This window comes from Cervus elaphus, chromosome X (genome assembly GCF_910594005.1).
Source record: "Cervus elaphus chromosome X, mCerEla1.1, whole genome shotgun sequence".
NCBI classification, from domain to species: Eukaryota; Metazoa; Chordata; class Mammalia; order Artiodactyla; family Cervidae; genus Cervus; species Cervus elaphus.
In genome coordinates this window covers 167,586,227-167,597,637 of record NC_057848.1, presented here as the reverse complement: position 1 = coordinate 167,597,637, position 11,411 = coordinate 167,586,227, and positions in this window count along the sequence as shown.

Here is an 11,411-nt window from a genome sequence, read left to right as displayed (position 1 = left end):
TGACCTGAGCCCAATTCACTGCCAGGCCCAAGAGGCTGACCCTCCTCTCCCAGGACAGACAGGTGAGCCCCTGGCTCAGCACCTGCAGCTTCCAGCTCCTGCAGCATGAGGCGGTGGGCACACAGGGGCATTCCTGGGGTGGGGGTGAAAGTGCAGAGACACGGGCTGGAGCCACCTGCCGGGGGCCAGTCCTCTGCCCACCACCCACTGTGGACATCCTTGGAAGCAGGGTGGGGAGAAGGAGATGGGTGGGAAGGAGACTCCATACAGCTCTGGGCCCTGAGACTGCACTTCCAGTAGCAAGTTGGACTGTGTACCTGCGTCAGGGGGCTGACCATGAGCAGTGTAAGGCTATGGCTTGACCGGGGCTGTCCAGGCTCTTTCCTGATCAGAGCATTGAGCCAGGACAAGGCAGGGTCAACATAGGCCATTAGAGGATGGGACCCGCGAGAGGGGAATGAGGGAGGCAAAAACGGTCTGAGCCAGGAACGGGAACACATGCTTTTGAGTTTAGCTTTGCTGGGAAGTGTCCCTTGACTCCTTTCCCCTGCCCGGGATCTCAGGGCCACCAGCTCTAAGTCAGGACACTTAGACGCCATCCAGAGGCCACAGGGTCTGTAGAGGTGAGAGCTGATGGATGAGGGGAGGGCCCTGGGCTCCTGGCAGGGGGAGTCCTAACCAGGACACAGGCCAAGCTGTGCAGGAAGTTGCCCTTGGGGCAGTGACAGCCCTCCTCGCAGCCGGCAGAGAAGTAGCCCACCAGCCCGGTGAAGTGGGCCCATGAGAAGGGGCACCCCTCACTGGGCAGGCACTCACGGTACACACCCCCGGCCAGGCAGCCTGCCTCTGAAGTGAAGTCGCTCAGTTGTGTCCAACTCTTTGCGACCCCATGGACTGTAGCTCAAGTGGAGCCCAAGGCGCTTCCGTCCATGGAATTTTCAAGGCAAGAGTACTGGAGAGGGTTGCCATTCCCTTCTCCAGGGGATCTTTCTGACTCAGAGATCGAACCTGGGTGTCCCATATTGTGGGACGACGCTTTACCAGCTGAAACCTGAATTAGTGCCTGGGCCACACCACCCTCACGGCCTGCTCTGCCCACCTCCTCTCACCCCAGTGCCCATCCCCTCCAGTGGCCCCCAGAGTCATGCAGACCACACCCTCCCTGGGCCAGACCCTAGGTCACGCCTGCTCCTACAGTCTCCCCTGCCCCGCAAATCTGCCTGCTTCCTCCTCTGTTTGCCCACCACTGGCCTGGGTGAGGGGTGGCATGTGGCGGATTGGGTGGGAGAGGTCAAAAGGCAACCTGCGAGTCAGGGTTAAAGGCCAGGATGGGGATCAGGAGTGAAGTCAGAGTGCCCAGACAGGGCCTGGGCCGGTGCTCACCTTTGCAGACCTGGGTGCAGCAGGTGGGGCTCTGGTGGGCAGGCCCCGGGCAGCCGCTCCCGTCTGCCACAGGTGACGCTACATTCCTCCCAGGAGCCCCACACCCCCGGCCCGGGGCAGGCAAGTACCACCTGGCTCTGCAGGATGCCCACCTCACAGGTGCTGGGGATAAAGGCGGGGCTTCAGAAGACAGGGTCCTGCCTGCTTCCCCGGGGTCCCTCCTGCCCAGCTGGCAGCCCACGTCTCCCTGGTGCTCTTGGCTCACCAGTTGTCACACAGCCCCGCCATTACCTCTCCAGGCTCCAGGCTCTCCCAGGAGCTGAGCCCAGACCCCACAGAGCGACTCTGATTCTCAGGGATCCCTGAGGGCACAGGAGCGGGGCGGGTGCTTCAGATGGCTCAGCCAATCACCAACCCTGCTCAGGGCTCTACCCCGCTGTCTCCACCCACGGGGACCAGGGTCCTGGTGGGTGGAGGACACAGAATCCCCAACGGGCACCAGCCCTGGGACACAGGAGTTGCCCATTCCCATCCTACAGTCCCAGGCTGGCCCCTGTGGGCAGAGTGGAAGGGGCCAGGCGGGAGGGCACTGCTGTGCTTGGGGGGCGGGTTGGGGGAGACACTGACCCATGCCTCTGGGCTGGTACTGACAGTGGCACTGGGCCAGTGGGCAGGGTGGGGCACACAAAGGCCATCCTGGGACAGCTGGCCTGGGGGTCACCCACAGCTGGGCTGCTGGCAGCCTGTCGAGTCTGGCTGGCACACGACCTTGGGGAGACATGTCCTCGCAGGAGTGGAGGCAGGGCTGCCCATAGGGGAGAAGACACTGGCTACCTGCAGAGTCTGCAGCAGGAGGGAAGCAGAGCAGGTAGGTTTGGGAGGGGGTCCATCCTGAGGCGGGGTGTCCCAAGAGTTGAGTGACCAGCCCTCCTGTCATGCCCACCACCTGCTAGGACCTTCACTGGCCCAGTTCCACAGGGTTAGTGCCCTAAGGGCTCTCCCTCAAAGGAAGTGGCATGCATGTGTGTATGCAGTGGTGGGGGAGGGTCAGATGCAGGGGGTCAAAGCTCAGAGGTAGCATTTCCCTAGCCTTACAAGCCACCACCACCACCCACCATCTCCACAGAAGTCCTCACCTGTGCACTGAGTGGAATTGCCCTGGCAGGGTTGACACTACCTGTGGCCCCCAGGGCAGGGCAGGCCTCCCTCAGAGGTGGGAGGCCAGCTGCATGCTCGGCTGTGATGGGACTGCCCCAGGCATACGTCACAGGGAGACCATGGCCCCCTCGGGCTCCAAGCTTCGTCCACTGTGGCAGGAATACAAAAGCACCCCTTTGCCTTGGGAGGCCCAAGAGGTTCCAGCCCCCTGGGATTGAAGCCCCCCAGTGGGACGTCTCACCTGGGCACTCGGGGGTGGGGGCTGGCACAGGTCTCCCTCTGATGCTGGGCCCCTGCCTCCCCCGCCTGCCTGGGGCTCGGGCCCCCCCTCCCATGCTGTGGCACTGGACAGCTGCAGGCCCTGGAGTGGGTCCTCGTCTGGGCCAAGCAGGGCTGGGAGCATGCTGTCCACTCCAACCATGGGCACCAGGCGCCAGGCACTGTGGGGGTGAATGGTGAGCCCTGGGGTGCAGCCATCCCACCCCCAGTCCCAGCCCTCACTGCACCCCCAGACTGCTTCTCCTCACCTCGTTCTGAGTGTGGTACATATCTGGGCAAGGCAGGTCTGTGCAGGTGAGCCGGCATAGGAACATCAGTGGGACCGAAAAGCTATGCACGGGAGGGTTTTGTGCCCTGGGACCCGCCGCCCAGCACCCTTCCCCTGTCTCTGCACCCAGACCTGATTATCCAGAAGGAGCAAAGCAGATGGAATGTGGGGAGTGAGGGGGTGTCCCCCCATGTGCCTGGGTGTGTGGTGGGTGCCGCAGGAGGCTGGGGAGTTCCTGAGGTCAGGCAGCACCCTCCGTGTCTCCCTACAGTGAGCCCAGGCAGTGCACAATGCTGTACTCCACCAGGGGAGCACAGAGACCATCGAGGAGGTGGAGGCTGAGCAGGATGAGGAGGCGCCCGAGTGGGCCCAGGAGGCCAAGTCCCCATAGGACCCCATGGAGGATGGTGACATGGAGGCCCCGCCATCCTACCGCAAGGCCATCAGCTTTGAGCAGCTGTCCTTGAACTCCCAGGATGACTCGGCCGGCCAAACCCCCATGGAGGTCAGCCCAGATGACAGCTGCTGGGAATGACTGGAGGCCAGCATCCTGCCACCCCTGACTCACCAGCTGACAGCCAGCGAGCTGCTGCTGAACAAGTAAGAGCCGTGGCCACAGCGATGGAACTGGGAGTGACCCTTAGTGTCCACTGGGCTGCTGGAGGCAAAGACCATGTGGAAAAAGTCCCCCCCAAGACATTTAGAACCACATGTGTGCTCACATCTCTCTCTGTAACATGATAGGAGGCTGACAGCACAGGATGCCTGGGGACCCAGGCAGCAGGGAGTGGAGGGCAGGGTCTCACCGTATGGAATCAGTGCCCAGGAGGAACTGAGGCCAGTATTCTGGCAGGATGTTCCAAGACAACGAGCTGGAGGAGTCAGAGAAGGTGTACATGGGGCAGCCGCGCTTCCTGCTGCTCTTCTACGCACTGTACAACATGCTGGTTGCCCGCTCCGAGATGGTGTGCTACTTTGTCATCATCCTCGGCCACATGGTCTCCGCCTCCATGATCAGCCTCGTGCTGCCCATCCTCATCTTCCTCTGGGCCATGCTTTCCATCCTGTGGCCCAGCAGGCACTTCTGGATGATAGCTGTCGTCTACAAGGAGGCAGGCTTCCCTGCCTGACCCCTGCTTCACATAAATAAATAGTTAGAGAGATCATCTTAGGTCAGCACATGATTATAACCAGCAGTTGTTGGCGCTGAGAAATCTAGTTGTCTTTTCACATCTCACACTTCATACAACATAGGAGCTAATATCATTCTGTACAACAGGGATAAGGAACAGCCTTTATGAGATTAAATAATTGGTCCAAAGTGGGCTTCCATGGTGGCTCAGACGGTAAAGAATCTGCCTGCAATGCAAGAGACCCAGGTTTGATCCCTGGCTCAGGAAGATTGCCTGGAGAAGAAAATGGCTACCCACTCCAATATTCTTGCCTGGAGAATCCCATGGACAGAGAAGACTGGAAGGCCACAGTCCATGGGGTTGCAAAGAGTCAGACACAACTGAGTGACTAACACTTTCATTTTCATTTTACCCAGCTGGGAGTGGTGGGGGAGGCTTTTTGAGGTCTGGTGTCTGCCCTGTGATATTGACCAGCAAGACAGTAAGTGTGAGGCAGACACAAGCATGGTGCCAGGGCCAGTGCATGGTCAGTGAGTGGACATTGGGTCAAACAATACAGTTAGCACTTGAAACACAGTTGGATGCAATTAACCCTGATGATGTAGACATTGGAGGACTGTTTCAACGTAGATCTCTACAAACATCTCTGTGTTTACACCCTGAGCTGGCAAGGTTTTGTTTCATTTGCTTTTATTTCTTCTTGAAGAGAACTTCCAGTGAGCAATAAAATGCTGAGAAGAAAGACAGCAGAATAAAGTGAAAATTGTCTATAGTGTCTGTGCAGTTTGCTTGCAGAATAAAGAGCCTCCTGTTCACATTGGTTCTAGTCACCTCATTTAATAGCTGAATATTTGTATAAGCATCTAATTGAATCAACACAAACTAGCCCTTGCATGCACGCTAAGTCACTTCAGTCATGTCTGACTCTTTGCAACCTCATGGACTGTAACCCTTCAGGCTCCTCTGTCCATGGAATTCTCTAGGCAATAATACTGAAGTGGGTTGCCAATCCCTTCTCCAGGGGAACTTCCCGACACGGGGATCAAGCCCACATCTCTTATACCTCCTGCATTTGCAGGTGGGTTCTTTACCACTGGTGTCACCTGGGAAGCCCAGAAACTAGCCCACTCCCTGACAATAGAAGAAGTCATTTGAGCCAAGTCAGGAGTAACCTCCATGGCCCCAGTGTGTCTGCAGTCACAGGACCTGGAGACGTGGTTCTGGCCTTGTCTTGAGGTTGATATCTGTGGAAGGAGAATTTTTATTCCACATGCTGTGTGCATTCCCAGCACCAAAACTGAGACTTTTCCCCTTAATGTTTGTATCACTCTTCCTCATCTAGAACTATTCTTAAAGGGAGTCATTTCTTCTCATTTCTTGCATCTGTGCAGGTGGCCATTGTGGTCAAGTACTTCTTCCCATTTGGGCTCTTCCCCTGGAACAAGAATGTGGAACTGAACAAGAACAAGTCTTACCACCCACCCAACAGCATCAGGGTGGAGACAAAGAATGCCTACATGCTCTATGATCTAATCAAGCTTCTGGCACCTTCTTCCACAGCTCCATCCTGAAGGTACTGCCCGCCCATTACGCCTGGATATTCCCGAGAACCCTCAGCTGGGATCACGAGGGGCTGGGGGGCTACAGGCAGGGTCTATCTGTGTGCTCTTGTTTTCTCTGTTAACAGTTTTGTTCATGCCATTTGTTTTCTCAACACTGTGTACTCAATAATTGAGTTTGTGATCAATCAGGGGAGATTTCCCCCTATTTCTACTCTGGGATGCATGCTTGCATGCTAAGTTGCTTTAGTCATGTCTGACACTTTTGCAACCCTGTGACCTATAACCTGCCAGGCTCCTCTGTCCATGGGATTCTCCAGGCAAGAATACTGGAGTGGGTTGCCATGCCCTCCTCCAGGGAATCTTCCTGACCCAAGGATTGAACCCACAACTCTTATGTCTCCTGTATTGGCAGACTGTCATCCTGCTGAGCACCTGCAGGGTTTCTGATCTCAGACACTGTGAATCATAAGCTGAACTTGTGATATGCCACTCAACTCTACATGTTAGAGATTGTCACACAGCATGCTTTGGATGTAGTGATGTGCCTTTGGTCAGAATCTCACTTTCCATCCCTTGTTTTAACTGTGTCTCCTTGGATTGATATAGCATATCTTACATTCATTTTATCAAGTATTGTCTTTGTTAGTTCCTTTTCAGAACAAGCTTGGCCTAAGTTAAGGCACACACATGTCACATCCAGCACAGTGGTTGAGAAAGACCTGAAACAGGGGTGAGCACATAATGAAAAGACAGACACGTATAATTTGGCAAGCGGGGAGTCAGGGGCCCCTCTTGCTCTCCATGACAGGAAGACAAAATGGCTCCTTTCAGCCCACAGTTTTACTGGCAGAAGTCACATGAGATCATTAAGGAATAGCTACCCTGGGGAGTTTGATTAGCGAAGGCTCTGCCATTGATCAGGGATATCTTATTTTGTTTCTATGGGGATGGACGCAGGGGTACACAGTGAAGTGGACCAGAGAGCACGTCCCTCCCCAAGAATGTCTATTTGGCATGCTTCCTGGGACAATCATGAGGACGCAGTTTGCCACACTCTCAAGTCATGGGGCAGGTTCTGGTCTCTGCTCCGCTAGGCTGCAACACACACATACATGCACACACACATACATGTAAATGTGTTCTCAACCTCTATCCTACTTGGTGGGCTGTTTCACACTGGCTTTTGTCTATGTGGACTATGACCAAGACCTTCACTTTGCCTCCTGCCACCTTGCAAACTGACAGTCCCTAACCCTCCACTTGAGGGGGTCTTTCCTGAGTCATTGGGGTGTGATGAGTTTGAAATGCTACATATAGGTAGATAATAAGCTTTCTTAGGATCCCTGACCTTGCTTTGGTTTTCTAACCTTTTATTTTTTTTTGTAACTTCAGCTTTGTTTATGTATTGTTGCTTAGTTGCTAAGTCATGTCCAACTCGTTGTGATCCCATGGACTACAGCATACTAAGCTCCCATGTCTTTCACTATCTCCTGGAGTTTGCTTAGATTCATGTCCATTGAATCAAAGATGCCATCAAAATATCTCATCTGTCACCTTCTTCTTCTCTTGCCCTCAATCTTTCCCAGCATCAGGATATTTTCTAATGAGTCAGCTGTTCCCATCAGGTGGACAAAGTATTTGAGTTTCAGCTTCAGCATCAATCCTTCTGATGAATATTCAGAGTTGATTTCCTTTAGGATTGACTGGTTTGATCTCCTTGCTGTCCAAGGAACCCTCAAGAGTCTTTTCCAGCAACACAGTTTGAAGATGTCAGTTCTTTGATACTCAGCCTTCTAAATGGTCCAACTCTCACATCCGTACATGACTACTGGAAAACCATAGCTTTAACTAAAGGACACTTTGTTAATTTATAATTGGTCAGTGAAATTGTAAGCTGTCAGAAGTGTACACATGGTGATTTGATGAGTGTATATATGGTGAAAGGACCCCAGTCAGGTTAGTCAACACATCCACCACTTCCTCACCTGCCTATTGGTCGGTGTTTGGTGGGAACACTTAGGTTATGCTCTCCTAGCAGTCTCCACTGTCCATCAGGGTCGTTGGCTGCAGTCGCCCTGTTTGACATGTGGTTTCCTATCCTGAGGGACACATCCTGGTGGCTAGGGTGTCACAGGACCAAGTCCCAGCCTCTGGCTGGACAGCTGGCTGAGCTGTCCCGTCCCTGCCTCCTCAGTGTCATGGCCTCTGGGACAAAGACGACATCATGGGCAGTTACTCAGGAAAGGTGGAGTTGGGTGATGAGCTGTCCCTTGACCACGGCAGGAGGGCCTCCTCCGACTTGCTCAAGTCCATCAACCTGGCTCGTCCATGGAGTCGGTGCACGTGACCTTCCCTAAGCATCAGGCCACTGTCCAGGGAAGCGCTCCAGCAGCAGCTCCCAGACATCACAGGGGTCCAGCTTTTCCTCAAATAGGTCTAAGAGAGGTATTGCCAAGTGGTGTCACTGCAAGGACTCCTGAGTGGAGTCACCCCCTGGTGCCAGAGGGTCAGCGGCAAGAGAGCTGGGTGCTGTTGAGGTGGAAGATACTGTGATGTGAAAGGGATGTACTTTGTAACTAGACAGAATAAGTTCAAATCCTGGCTGAGCTGTGGGTGCTCATGCCCCTGTCCAGGGTGTCTCTCTGAATTACCCAACCCCCACACGGGACAAGCATTTCAGGTTTTGGTGAAAAGTGGCCAGCACACTGCCTCCTACCTAGTGTCAGACACAGTGTAGTTGTCAATCATACCCAGAGATTCTGCCGGTGTGCCCAGAGTGAGGTATATCACGATTTATTTTGAAAGTACACTTAGATTTAATTAATAGGAACTTTAAGCCAAACCACCTGGTTATCTCCTACGCTAGTTACTAATTTCTTACTAAACAGCCAGAGACAGGAAAGTACACGTGTGTTATGGTTGCCCCTCTTGGGGTAACTGCACTTTCATGTTGACAACATTCCTGTCTGAAGCTCTCCAGACCCTCTGTATTCATCTGAAGAAGATAGTTTTCTACCACTGGCAGGCCATCTCATATTGGTTTTACAGCTAGAGAGATTTGGCCCTGAAAAAAGGCGTGGTCCTGGACCCAGACTAGAAAACCCACAACCAAAACCTGGGATCCCATTGAGCAGGAATAAATCTGCTCCCCAGTCTAATTCTTCCTGGGACAGAGGTCCCACAGCCACCCGGGAAGGAGCCATCAGTGGATGTGAAAACCTATGTGTGCCTTTGGCTACAGAAGCAGAGTGGGGGCTGCAGACCCCAAGTTCTCCATCACTGTTCTTACAGGCATCTGAGCATCTCGCCCTCTAACCAGCCTCTAACTGTCCCTCTGCCGTGGGGGTGGCAGGCTTCTACAATAATTATGGCAACAAGTTAACAACTTACAATGCATCTCGGGTCCTTCTTGCCTCCAAGCAGCACAAGCAACAGGAACAGCAGCCAGAAAGGAAGCAGTGTTGGGAGCATCAAGCAGAAGAACAGATGGAAACTTTACATGGAGAAGCTGCAAGAACACTTGATCAAAACAAAAGCATTTTTCATAAAGAAGTGAGACTTTACTTATTATTGCCAAAACATAGGAGGAGGAGGAGGTGGAGGAGGAGGAGGTGGTGGAGGAGGAGGTGGGACGAGGAGGAAGGAGGAGGAGGAGGGGGAGGAGGAGAAGGAGGAGGTGGTGGAGGTGGAGGACCCCTGAAGGAAGTGGCTGCTGCTGCAATACCCAGTCTTCCCCAGAGCCCTCTGGGTGTCTGCCCCTCTCCCACTGCCATGGCTGCCACTCTGGGGAGTCCATCTGAAGACCACGGTCTCAGCAGGCAAGATGAAGTGCCAAGCACCTAATGTGACCAGGAAGATGCCAGATCCTGGCTCCGAGATGCACTACGGGTGAAGAAGAATGAGCTGGTGCAATTCCTGCTCATAAGGTGTCTTGCAGGCAGCAACTTGCCAAGGAGCCAATCACAGAGGCAGAAGTGCTGAATTGTGTGCTCAAAGATTACCAGGACCATTTCCTGGTGGTCCTCGGTCAAACCTCACAGTACCTGCAGTTGGTCTTTGGCTTGGAGGTGAAAGAGGTGGACCCCAGTGAGTGTACCTATATCCTGGTCCCCTCCCTGGGCCTCACCCTCAGTGAGATGCTGACGGATGGGCAGAGGTTGCCCAAGGCCAGCCTCCTGGTGGTGATCCTGTGCCTGATCGCTGTGGAGGATGACCACGCCCCTGAGGAGGAGATCTGGGCAGCACTCAGCATGATGGGGGTGTGTCCCGGTAGGAACACTTCATCTATGGGGAGCCCAGGGAGCTGCTGACCCAAGTGTGGGTGCAGGAGGGGTACCTGGTGTATCAGCTGGTGCCTGACAGTGACCCTGCTCGCTACAAGTACCTGTGGGGTCCCCAGGCCTATGCAGAGACCAGCAGGTTTAAAGTCCTGGAGTATTTGGACAGAGTCAGTTGAAAGGGTCCCAGCTCCTCCCACCCCCTCTGCAGAGGCTGCAAGGGAGGAGGGGGAGGATTCTGAGCCAGAGCAGCAGCCAGGATCCTTCCAGGCCCACGTCCAACAGCTTTTCTTGGGGACAGGAAGGGAGGCTGATCCTTCCCTCTGTGATTGAAGAGGGAACAGCCAGCCTTCTCAGCAGTGAGGGTCCGGGCCCATTGGGGGAACCCGGTGTGTGGCATCTTTGTGGTCCTGTTCTCTACAATGACATGGAGACTCATCTCTGTTTCTTTAGGAATTTTTCAAATGTTATTCCTTTTTAGAGAAGACAGTGCATTCCAGTATCTAACTATGTCAATGACGTTGATCACACTTTGTTTGTACTCAACCAGCTCAAGATGAAGAGTTTTCCTGTTCTGTAAAAGAGATTAAGAACACTTTCATTTTATTCCATGGTCCTGCACAAGATGACATGGAATTAGAATTAGAATGATTTTGGAAATGTGAATTTATTTAGCAGTGATATAGTTGGTGGAAAATTAGAAAATAAAAAGTGATAGTAGTGAATTATTGCTTCTTAAACTTTTTGTGTGTCATTTTGTACAGCTAAGTGATCTCGGTTTATATGGATTTTCCTGGGTTATCAAAGGAAGTAGCAATTCATCTTGAGTCAAGCAGTCCCCTCCTCACTGGCTCATTTATCGCAAAGACCTTTTTGGAGCCTCTGCTCCGTGAAAGGCCCTGTGTTAGCAGTGGGGACACTGGGAGAAGCAGGACCCACCCACACCTAGAGTGATGGTCTAGGAGCCACAGTCATATGAGGTGCATCGTGGGAGTGAGGGGAAATGGGACATTGCTGTAAGGTGGCATTTTGGGTCTTGGATAAACCCCAGAGAGATCTCTTTCTGGGGCAGCATGGAAGGGATCCTGGCTCTTGTCACTTTGCTGCTGACCACAAGGATGGCGTAGGTGTTTTCTCCCCAGTATCTGCTAGGAATCCTGAAGAACTCCCATCACACTCCCGTGAAGTGATGCCCAGAAATCCATGGACCAACCCTCTCTTTCCTGGCCCTGGGGATCCAGAACTCAAGGTGTTAACTAGCTTTTAATTATCTTCATTGTAATTGGGCACTGTAATCAAAGACTCAATATTTATTGGTGCTGCAATGACGAAAAGTAAGGGTTGTGATGGA